General features: G+C 38.9%; 1 protein-coding gene across 1 annotated transcript in view; it reads left to right on the top strand.

Annotated features, from left to right (window-relative positions):
• Positions 1 to 1630: 1630 nt before the first annotated feature.
• Positions 1631 to 11443, top strand: part of LOC138597520 (spectrin beta chain, non-erythrocytic 4) — a 65824-nt gene continuing 56011 nt past the window's right edge. Inside the window, exon 1 of the mRNA XM_069669129.1 lies at positions 1631 to 1673. The gene's annotated coding sequence lies outside the window, so the exon portion shown is untranslated. The remainder of the gene's footprint in view (positions 1674 to 11443) is intronic.

Raw genomic sequence — 11443 nt, 5'->3', positions numbered from 1 at the left:
ATATTTCAGATTCCTTTTGGCCACCCTGTTAGACAGTGAACCATCAAATTGTTCTGATCTGAGCATTTTATATGAGAAAATGTAAGTTGCTATGGTGTAATGTCATACAGTCAGTTTATTCATTATACCTTAATCTGCTCATCAGGGATGAAAGTGAGTGTAAAAGCAGCTTATTTTACTTTTTCCTCTAGAATTTGGGGTTCACAGTAGTTTAGGTGCATATTCAAAATTGACAAAATACATAAATAAAGCACTCAGTGAAGCGTTTAGCTCTTAATGTTGGAAAAACAGATTTATTATTGTGTTCCTAAATTCCATGGAAGTTACTTCTGTCTTATGTTTTCAGTATTTTTCAAATAGCCGTTTCTAGATGACGGAGCATATTGTAACATACAACAAATAAAGAAAGAAAGAAACAAATAAACAAACAAACCTATAACCACATGAACCGGTTAAACATTTAGGTAGTTTTGTGTAATAAACGTTTGACGTAGGACAGTGCCTGAAAACAGAAAATATTTAATTATTAGTCATTTCTGTCGAGATTAATATTTGGATGGAAATGACAAATTGGCTTTCATTGGCTTGACAATCGAAGCCCCGCCCACTTCTTCTTCGTGGAATTTAGGGTTCCATACGGTAACTCAACTCAAACCCAACGTCAACCAACAACTACCTAGAGATATAAATTAAGTAGTTCGTTTCCTATTATCTTAGTTAGCTAGCTGACAAGATACTTAGCCGGTAATCGGTTCGCCACTTTTACTACAATGCCCAAGGTAACGCTATGGTAAACTTAGTCCTTACAACCTCATTTTAAGGTTACCGTTTAGCCGTTTGCCGTTAACGTTAGCTAGCGGCTTTGCCTTTAGAACTACGTTGAAACGGCTAACGTCGAGCTAGCAGCTAAATATGTTTAAAAGTGGATGTAAAAGCACAGGAAAAATTTTAAACGATTTGAGCACAGTTCTTTTTTTTTTTTTTTTTTACTTTTGAGGGGTTCTGTGTCTAAAAATATGCTTCTGTCTGTTGTACTTTTTAACCTTTATTATTATTTTTTTTACACCTTGAAACCGCCTCTACTTCTGTAAATGACGATGTAAAAACGGCCTGGATGAGAATCTCTAACTTGTATCACTTAACGTTAGCTAAATTACCGTGTCCCTTCTCTCTCTCTCTCTCTCTCTCTCTCCCTCCCTCTCTCTCTCTCCCTCTCTCTGCCTCTGTCTGTCTCTCTCTCCCTCCTCGCCGCACTAATGCTGATATTTCTCCCCAGCATCACCAGCGGAGAGGAGGAGGAGGGGGAGGTAGGAGAGGTTGTGTCAGGTGGAAACGGGGACCTCTATGGATATCATCATCACCCTCCACCGGCTCGCATCCTCAGCACCTACAGCATCTCCCGGCCGGCGGTCACCGCTGCAGGAACACAGCGCCCTTTTAATGCGCCAAGGCGTTGTATTTCTACGGCAGAGACTCTCAGGGCTGCTTTGTGATTACCCTGACAAACCGCTTCCTCCTGTAAGAAGGACTATTTGAGGGAAGACCCTGCTGGAATAAAAGCGGAGCTTCAGTCTCCTCCATTGATAAACCGCTCTCCTCATCGATTCAGCCCAACGACGTCTTGATATAAGGAGGACAAAACCAATCCAAAGAAACTGACAGTGCAGCTGAAGGTAAGGCCGATAGAAGGATGACAGGATAGTTCATTTCTCCATGGGATGTCGTTTTATTTTGTCATTCGCTGTGTGAGAGAAGGAGTCGAGGTGCACGGTGGTTTTTCCTTTTTTTTGCAGGGACGCCGGCCTGCATTTGGGTGCAGGGTACCGCAGTGATCCGGCGGGGGGAAGCGCCGTTTCGTGTCTTTTTTCACTTACATGTGTTACGTGATGCATGCCTGAATAAGTGTCTATGATGCTTGCCGGACCCGATTGGTTAATTTAAACGGGATATATAGGTTAAGAAGCAGAATAGCGGCCTATTGTATGGGCTGTGTATGTTGTTGCATGTTTCACCGGATCACATGAGGCTTCCTTTTGACCAATAACTTTGAATAAGAGATGTCTACGTTGGGTTTTGCGACCTTTTGGCAAACTGTGCCAGAATGGCAATGGCAACAGAACTTCCCCAGCGATAAATCTCTACAGTAATAGGCCTACTATATATTTCTGCAGGAAGTTATGCTGTAGTGTGTCTGTGGTCTCACTGTGACCTCGGATTACTTTGCCATGTCTGCCCCTTGTGGTATTAGTTATACCTGAATCCAGAGGGGATTGTGCTGTTCTATAGATGGGTAATTTAGATTATTCTTGTGCTTTACCGAGATAAGGCAGACAGCAGCAAAGCTTGCTTCAGCAACCCAAGAAGCAGATGCACCGTAGCCTGTCAAGCCTTAATGTGGTGTGTTTGATCACAGCTGCAGTGAAAAGTGACTGCAACCTCAGTTTGGCACTGAGACTATCACTGACTCTGACTGAAGGCAGGTGTAGGTTACTTGGTTATCTTAAGTTTGCTGGTTCAACGTTTGTGTGTGTGTGTGTGTGTGTGTGTGTGTGTGTGTGTGTGTGTGTGTGTGTGTGTGTGTGTGTGTGTGTGTGAATGTTGGTGTTTGAGGTGGGTAAACAGTAAAGAGAAGAGACAGGCACATTTATGATATTTAAATTAAATGAGTAAATCATTCAAACCTTTTCTTAAATAAGTAATTTCATCATCAGTAATAGAAAACAGCTCGCAGTTCATTAAACCAGTCTCTTTGATATTCTTCTGGGGGTTAGGATAGCCTATGGTACATGATATTAGTGTTATTGATCTTATTTTACTTTATGGAAGTTTAAGTCCTGTAGTGGCATTTCTGTAATACTCCTACAGGGGGTTATAGTGTGGAAGTCTTATTACACTGTATGGTGTACCATCTTCTGTAGTGTCACTAATGTTTTCCTAATACTAACATAAATCTCAGTTGTATGCAACATTTTGGTCACATTGAATCCCTGTCCGTTAAAGTGTTAAAAGTATCCTCTTGTTCCTACTGTATTGTATGTTGCTGTATTGCTGTTAATTATACAGTATAGTTATTATAGTTACTTTTATAGAGCTTAAAATAATGCCATATACTGTATACAAATACATATACTCTGTATGCACAGACACACACATGTCTATTTACCGTTTGTATATATTTACTAAATACAGTTGTGCTATGTTATTGAGGTCAGCATTATAAAATGATAATGGTATAGCACATGTTTTATTGCGATAGCTCCCGTTACAATATATTGTGCTGCTCTATTACAGGATAGAGAGATAGAAGGATAGATAGTTCTTTTTGACACCCTTGTTGTTGCCATCCCTGTCTTGTCTGGGTGATAGACAGCCTCTCTGGGACACTGGAGCTCTCTGCTGCTGCTCTGTTGTTTATCAGACCACAAGGTTACTGCTTTGATTAAGGCTTGTGGTCTTGCAGACTCAGAACTGGGCGGCGGCTGCTGCTCTTGCTTGCAGATGTTGTTTTACTCTGCTGAGGTGAAGTGAGTGGAAGTGACTCAGTGCAGGGTGTAAAGTGCGTACTGTGTGACGTCACAGTGAAAGATCTGTGTGTGTGTGAGAGAGAGAGAGAGAGAGAGAGAGAGAGAGAGAGAGAGAGAGAGAGAGAGAGAGAGAGATGAAGTTTAGGATAAGTATGGGTGAATGTGTTGGAGTAATGGTTCAATATAACATTAGCTAGTTTTCCAAAATGTATCAAATTCAGTGTGTTTTCAGTTAGCATTTTAATGGCAGCACTTCAGAGCATTTAGAGCGAAGAAGCCCCAAGGCACTCAGCTTACTTCTTAATCTTTGTTTGCGGCTAGTGACGAGTGACTACATCAAAATTTGTACTTTTTGCTGTTGACAGATCAGCAAGAAATTGCACAGGAGGAAGAACAAACTTCACCACAGCTCTGATAAATGACAGCAAAGCAGAAAATAGAGTTAGATCATTTGTAAGACCGGGAACATAGAAGCAAAGCAAAGATGTACTCCATCAGCTAGGTGGTGTACCACTATTTCTGGTACTAGATTTTAAAAGTATTCAACTGAACATTATGTGACTAGCTTGCTAGCTTTGTGAACTTCTGTGTGTATGTGTGTGTGTGTGCGTGCGTGCGTGCGGGCTAAAGTAGGGGTTAGTGCAGTGAGGGTCTGGTCCCCATTAAGCCTTAGAGCAACAGAGACATAGAGCTGCTGCCACTGACTGATTAACCCTGGCAGCTGTCTCTCTCTTTCCCTCTCTGTCTTTCTTTATCTTTCTTGGGATATGCCCTCCTGTGTCTCTTGCCCCTTCGATTTTTCTCTATTTCACCTCTTCTTCCATGTCAGCACTTCTGTTTCTCTGTAACGTCTCTCTCACATCTCTTCCTTAATGTCAACCTCTCTTTTTTTATTCTATAACATCCCGTCCTTTGCTGTCTTTAACTCTCTCTCTCTCTTGATTGTCTCTGCCATTCTTTGTCTGACTCTAAATCTAACCTCTTAATCAAAGACGATTGACAGTCAGATGCCTGTTGTGTGCATTAGGCTATTCTTGGACCATTACTTAAGCAACATAACACTATAACTTAAATTGTTAGTATCTCTGAAGAGTTTATCATAGAGTGGGGGGTAAACAAGATCAGATGTAGAAATTCTGCGTGCATTTGTGAGAAAGAAGTGAAAGATGAGTATGTTTAAACAATGTTTAGGTGAATTACCTGCTGTTGCTGCTTTCAATTAGAGGACAGAAATTTGTAGAGGAAACATGGATACATCTTCACCATAAACATCCCAAATGCCACGTCTACAACATAATGTTGCCGTAACATTATCAGATCATTCTAAAGATTTCTGTTAAAATGTCAATATTTAAGGGCTGTTCTTCTACCCCTTCTCATTTTATTCTCTCCTGTTCTTATAATTCAGAGGCTTTACAGTGTTTCCAATAATTCCCATATTTAAACGATACAGCATTGTCACTCTCTTTGGTAACAAGCTTCACTCTACTTTCCAGAGAGGACAACTATTAACACTTTTGATTTCTGATCTTATCCAGCCGACCCAATAGAACTTAAACCATCAGCTGGACTTTCCCGTGGCACAATTGCGCTCCCACATAATCTCAAGACCTGGAAAAATCACAAGACTATAAAGAAAGTAATTCACAGAGCTTGTTTCAGATAAGGTTTGCACAAAACAAGACAACTTTTGTGTGAATATGTTGTGTTGGTTTCAAGCGTTGTTGGAAGCTGACACGCCAGCTGCAAAGGGAGAACGAAAATGCCAGAAAATCCCTAGCCAGTTAAAACAGTTAAAACTTAATGCAAATAATCAATCTTTATATATTTTTTGTTGATGTCAACATAGGTCATGAAGGGCCAAAACCAATGATGAATTATCACATTAACAAGTATCATCTGTGTACAGCCTCATATATTGTCTTCCTCAGTGCTACAGACCTCCATGTGTCCAAAAGTCTTGGAAGTATACTACATAACTGTCATGTTTAAATGCAAGTCAACAGAACTATCTTTTGTCCTAATGTTTAGACCAACAACAACAAGTGCTGTCTTGCAAATAAATCAAAATTAATTCGGTACACAAGTTATTTCAGTGTCAAGTTTATGTTTGTTCAGTTAATGACAGCTACTGTTGAAAGCCACCCAGATTCCTCTTGGGTCATAGGAAAATATGACCGCTGGAGGGGGTAATTTTTGGGAGTGAGGAACTATAGTTAACCAATATAATCACCAAAACTGAAACCAAGTTACTTGAAAGGGCGTTGTATTGTAAGTTTGTCAGCACAAGAGAAGAAAATATGATGAATTCATGACCGTTGCCTATTTTACTTATTTATTAAAAGTCAGTACATGCTAAATCCTGAAATTTGATTATGATTTAATTGCATTTTTCCCTTCTAGTATGCATCAACTGTATTTGGAAATATATGACATGACATGACATGACATGAAGTGACCTCTGAGACTAAACCAATGCAAAATATTGAAATATACATCCAAAAGAAGCCAAACATTTACTTTCCTCTCCTTATCAGTGAAAAACTGCTTCATTGTCACACCGTTATTAACAGTCTCAGGTCCAACAGCCTTTGGCCACTCAATACAGCCTACTCGTGGTGGCGAGTGAAAAGTTTCACTGCAGCATTTGGGGTTAAGTGCTTGTTTCAAGGGCGCGGCTGATGTTTGAGTATTGTCAATCTCTGGTTGTATGAAGGCATCACGCCAAATACTAATAGCCCAAACACAAGTTGTGGAGGCCAGACAGAGAGTGGTGGGGGTTAGGACAGAGGGACGAGAGGGAATAGAAGGAGAGGACAGTTGAAAAAGTGTGAAGGATAATAAAGGAGAGACCAGGGAGGCGGGGGGTGACGCTTTCATTACACCATTGGTGTAACGGTGATTTATTGTGGTTACCAACAGCAACAGCATAGCTGGGGGGAGAGGACAATAATAACACTGAGTGGTTTAGAGGAGAAAGCATAACGACTGACAGTTCTGCACACACACACACAAGCACACAAATAGTGCTGACATTACTAGGTCATTGATTAGATAGTGAATCAATGGAAAAATTAATAGAGATAATTCTGATGATCAATTTATCATTGAAGCCATTTATCATGCAAAATCCCAAATTCTCTTCTTCCTTCCTCTTAAATGGAAATATTTGCTGCTTGAACAAGAGAACAACTTGGGGCTCCAAGTAATTGTGATGGGTCATTTTCCTATTTTCTTATGCATATAGACTTCAAATGAATAAATTAAATAAAAAACATATTTTATAGATTGATGAATGGCAATTGCAAAAATGCAAAAACTAATGTTTTATAACGTCCTTTATGACTATTAATAATTATAAAATGTTGGAACACATCAGAATACACAGTGGCGTACAAGACAGTCTGAGCTGAAGTCCTAATTCTCACAACTGTGTCACTGAGACAGACAGACAGGTAAGAGTCTGGCTGATGAAACTTCAAAGTAAAGAGAACAACAGCTGATAGAGCAGAGACAGAGCTGGAGTAGACACACAAACACACTCAAACCACCTGGGGGGAAAACAAAGATGGCCACTCTGAATGTAGAGCACATCTTTTTAGATGTTGTCCTAGATGTTGAGGTTAATGCTCAGGTCCTCTCGGAGAAAAAACGAGAGGCCTCAGATGATTTACATCCTGTCCTAAAAGTAAGAGATGAGACGACATCTGTGGTGCTAAGTGCTCATTACTGCTCTTCTGTTTTTACAATGGTTGGATTGTCATTTAAACAGCGTGGGTGGGACATGTCAAGTTTGGTGTTCCTGCTCCCCAAAACTATTCTGCTCATCGTGTGTTTTAGGGCTGCAATTAACAATTATTGATTTATCTGCTGATTATTTTTTTAACTCAAATATGTGCTTGTCTAAAAAATATCAGAAAATAGCTGAGCGTGAGCGTAAAAAATGTATTATATAAATTGTTGTATTTTCATGTTAATCATACTTTGTTTTGGTGAAAAGGCTGGCAGTTGACTGTAGTGTCTGTGTTTTTCCATGGTAGCTGCTGTATGTGTATGAACTCTTGAACATCCCACAGTTACACACACACACACACACACACACACACACACACACACACACACACACTGACACACAGGTGATCCTCTTTTTTTCCAGCACCATGGAGAGATCAGTGAGGCTGCTGCTGTCTAAATGTTTGATCCTGGGTGTAGCTTCTGTATCTGGACTAACTGACACACTTTCACTCTGTAACCCTGTGGAGGCCAGGACTAACCTCAGAACGAGAACTAAAACCCCCTTTCCGCTCTGTAAAAGCACAAAAAGGTCTAGAACCATCTGATGATCATGACTTTGTTCCCCTTACCTTTGTGCTCCAGGTTTAATGCCTGGAAGCTACAGTTTACTGATAAGTAGTTTATTTATAAGCAGAATAAATGAACATTACTCCCATTACTTGCATTTATGTGCAGCTTTGTGGAGTTAGGTTTTCATGACTGATCAACTCCTCATGCTGGCTGCTGTGAGAGCAGCAGCATTACTCAGCATTTTTTTTGTCACAGTCAAGAGAGATAATACTGTATGTTTTTGCAACCTTCTATCCCCTTAACTTTACGATAGGTAATAAAGTGTCTCTAGCATCAATAATGGACAATATGAAGTATAGCATGTTGTTAGGGACACATACTCACTGAAGCACTTGGAGAATTGCCTGAGCTTTCAATTAATGAAAATATTAAATTGACAATGAGGATAATTCTCCTTTATATTCTTCACAAAGTTACTTTATATTCTTTATATAGTCACATGACTTTTAGTTTACCTTTCCCAGTAAATACTTATTAGCTGAAAAAAGTTGTTGAATGTCTTTTTAGTGTGAGCTTTTTAAAGTCTGAATTAATAACCCTAATGATGTCATCAAAGTTATTATGGCCGTGTATGTAGCATTAGTTTTTAAGAATCTGTTTCATATTAGTCCCCCAATAACATTGCAGTAGTCTATAACATTTGGTGACAGTTTATTTAATGTGTGTAAGACAGAAGCTTCCAACCTAAATATGAGAATGAATATTGTGTTGTTGATATTGGGATGTTGAAACATGCAGGTTTTACATCTCTAGATAAAGCAGATACAATCATTCTGAACTCAATGTGAGGTCAAATCTTTCTTTGTTTTCATATCCATTTTAAAATTTCCTGCAGGCTGTGTTCAGTCTCTGGAGGCAAATCATGCGGCATCGCACTCGTTACTTATAGAGCAGAAAATGGATAGCCAGGAGTCTGTGTGTGTGTGTGTGTGTGCGTGTGTGTGTGTGTGTGTGTGTGTGTGTGTGTGTGACTGTCAGAGAGTGTTGAGTCGACTCTCTTGCCTGGGGCTGGCTGATGCCTCCACAGCTGGGTCTGATTATTAGAATAAAGGTGATAACACGCATACTCACACTCACACAAAGACCTAAAGACATACATACAGACACACACACACACACACATATATATATATATAGATATATATATATATATATATACCAGAGCAGTCCTGTGAGCTGTGAGTCTGATTGATTGAGAGACACTAGGTGTTCAAGGTTAGGCAAGGATCACGGCAAGGAGAACAGAGGACACACACATACATGCACACACATGCAGTTTTTGACTCTAATGACAGATGTACTCTAGATTCTACTCTTTAATCCAAAGACTATTCAGGTTTTCATAAGGATTTTAGTTTGATGATGTTATCTTATCTTTTAAGAAAAGTAATGTCTCTCATAATGCCTGACAATTATACTACATCTCTTATATCATTTATTATTTCACTGTTGGCCTCTCCTACAAGTCCCTCTTTCTATCTCATATTACTATCACTAACTACTACTTGAACATTTGATGATTTGATGAAAAAAATAGGCAGAGTGAGAATAGCAGCTTTACGGCAAGCTACTACAAGCTATAATTTGCATTATAGTTATTCAGTTTAGCTATAAATTTCCTAAAGTTTCACTTTAGTTGGGGTCCTGTGCAGTCCTCTCTCGTCTTCATCTCCAGATACAAAGCACTGTAGTTTTGCTGTTATTCTCTCCGGGGAGAACAGCTAAGTGCACAACTACCCCTCCTCTCTGTGTCTAGCGGGGCACGCTGACATTTACTCGATATGGCTACATTGTTTTCAAGTGGTTTAGGTATAGTGACAACTGTGAGCCTGGACTTTTGTTGCAGTGAAGAGGGAGGGGGAGGCCGGAGAAGGGATGGGATGAGAGGAAGAGAAAGATTTACAGCAAAAAGGCTGAGGCAGAAGAGGACAGAGAAAATCCTCCATACTTATTTTTAATCTTTTACCTGAAATCCTTATTAGTCGATCAGTGACCAGTCACATCATAATCATCATCAAATCATCAGTTTTAATGATCGTAAACCTGCAATATAAGCACACAATGTATAGAAATGTGTTCCCCCAGTGTAAGCAGCTTAGTAGGAGAGCCTCAAATGGCATATTTTATGTCCTGTGGGCTCATCTGCTCTTTACCATGAGACACAATTGCTTGTATTTTCCTTCCATCCATCATGTGTGTAACACAAAGAGAGATGGGGGAGGAGCAGGTAAAACTGATACAATGTGCAGCATGCACCAGGACTTAGAAAATAGGTATTTTCTCTTTGTCCATGTATTTTGACTGACAAGAATCGTATGTGATTTATTTTAGTATTCAACCTAAACTCATTGTGGGCCTGAAAGGTGTATGTTACATTTGGTCCAAAATAGAGAAAAGTGATTATTTTCAGCTTAAATTAAAGTCTGTATGTCTGTTTCAGTGGCTTCCTTTACTGATGAGTTTTCTCTTTGGGTGTAAAAGTATCTACTGAAACCTCTCCTGCAGCAGAATCCATCTTTCTTTAAGTTCAAACACTTTTAAAAAACATGTCTGTGTGTGGCACAAAACACTGCGTTGTACATTTCTTTCAATATTCAATACTTGAATCATCATTTATGTTTGCATTCTTTAGCAAACAATAACTATACAAGAGGTTATGTTTTTATAGGACATTGATACATATGGTTATATGGTTTTCCATTTAAATGTTGGCAAGTGTACAGTAATCTAATTGTTAAATCATATTAAAGTTATGAGTTGTTGTAAGTGATTTTATATAAATAGGCATATAATAATATCTAATAATGTAATCAAAATCGTATCATTGCAGACTATAATATCATATTGTGATGAAACTTGAGATTTACATCCTTAGTTAATTAGGAAGGAGGTGTAAATTGCTTATGTCAGTTAAACATCTGCTTCAGAGTGAGAAAGTTTCTTCTGCAAACAGTTCATATTTTAGTAACTGTCTTTGATCATTTAATTTCTGATTTCATTTCTTCTAAAGAATATTTCTATCACATAAAAATGTAGAAAAATACAAATATATAAATAGGAATATAAGTTCCTTGGTGCAAACTGTCATCTCCGGTGTTATTTCATGGTCTCAGCTTGTTGGTGAGCCAACTTAATGCTCATGAAATGGGCGGCATCAAAATAATTTTAAAAGCTCGATATCACTGTGTTTTCACTAAACGCTGATGCAATAAGGCACAGCACCAGCAGCCCTTTACAACTGTGAGCAGATGTTAGGAGTCTTCTGGACTGTCTTTACTTCTTTAAGACTTAGGAGCTATTTTAGCTCTCAAATGCTTTGTGAATTACTTTTAGATCACAAATGAAGGGTCTTGAAATAAAAGTTGACGTCCCCCTTATGTTTAGGAGCTTCTCCTAACTTAGCCAGTAACAGACACATTTTAGCCATAGTATGTTTGGATTTGATGTAAATCTACATAGGTTTCAAAGTGCTATCAGCTCTTCAAATGAGTGCGACATTAACTGATGAATATCAGAAAACTGAACAGATTCTAAATCTTTTTGTTGTCATTTTC

The sequence above is a fragment of the Semicossyphus pulcher genome, unplaced genomic scaffold, assembly GCF_022749685.1.
Source record: "Semicossyphus pulcher isolate SPU_LCO1_2020_fin unplaced genomic scaffold, fSemPul1.0.p SCAF_19, whole genome shotgun sequence".
Classification (NCBI taxonomy): Eukaryota; Metazoa; Chordata; class Actinopteri; order Labriformes; family Labridae; genus Semicossyphus; species Semicossyphus pulcher.
The sequence above is the reverse complement of the archived record's forward strand: the minus strand, read 5'-3'. Positions and strand labels throughout refer to the sequence as shown.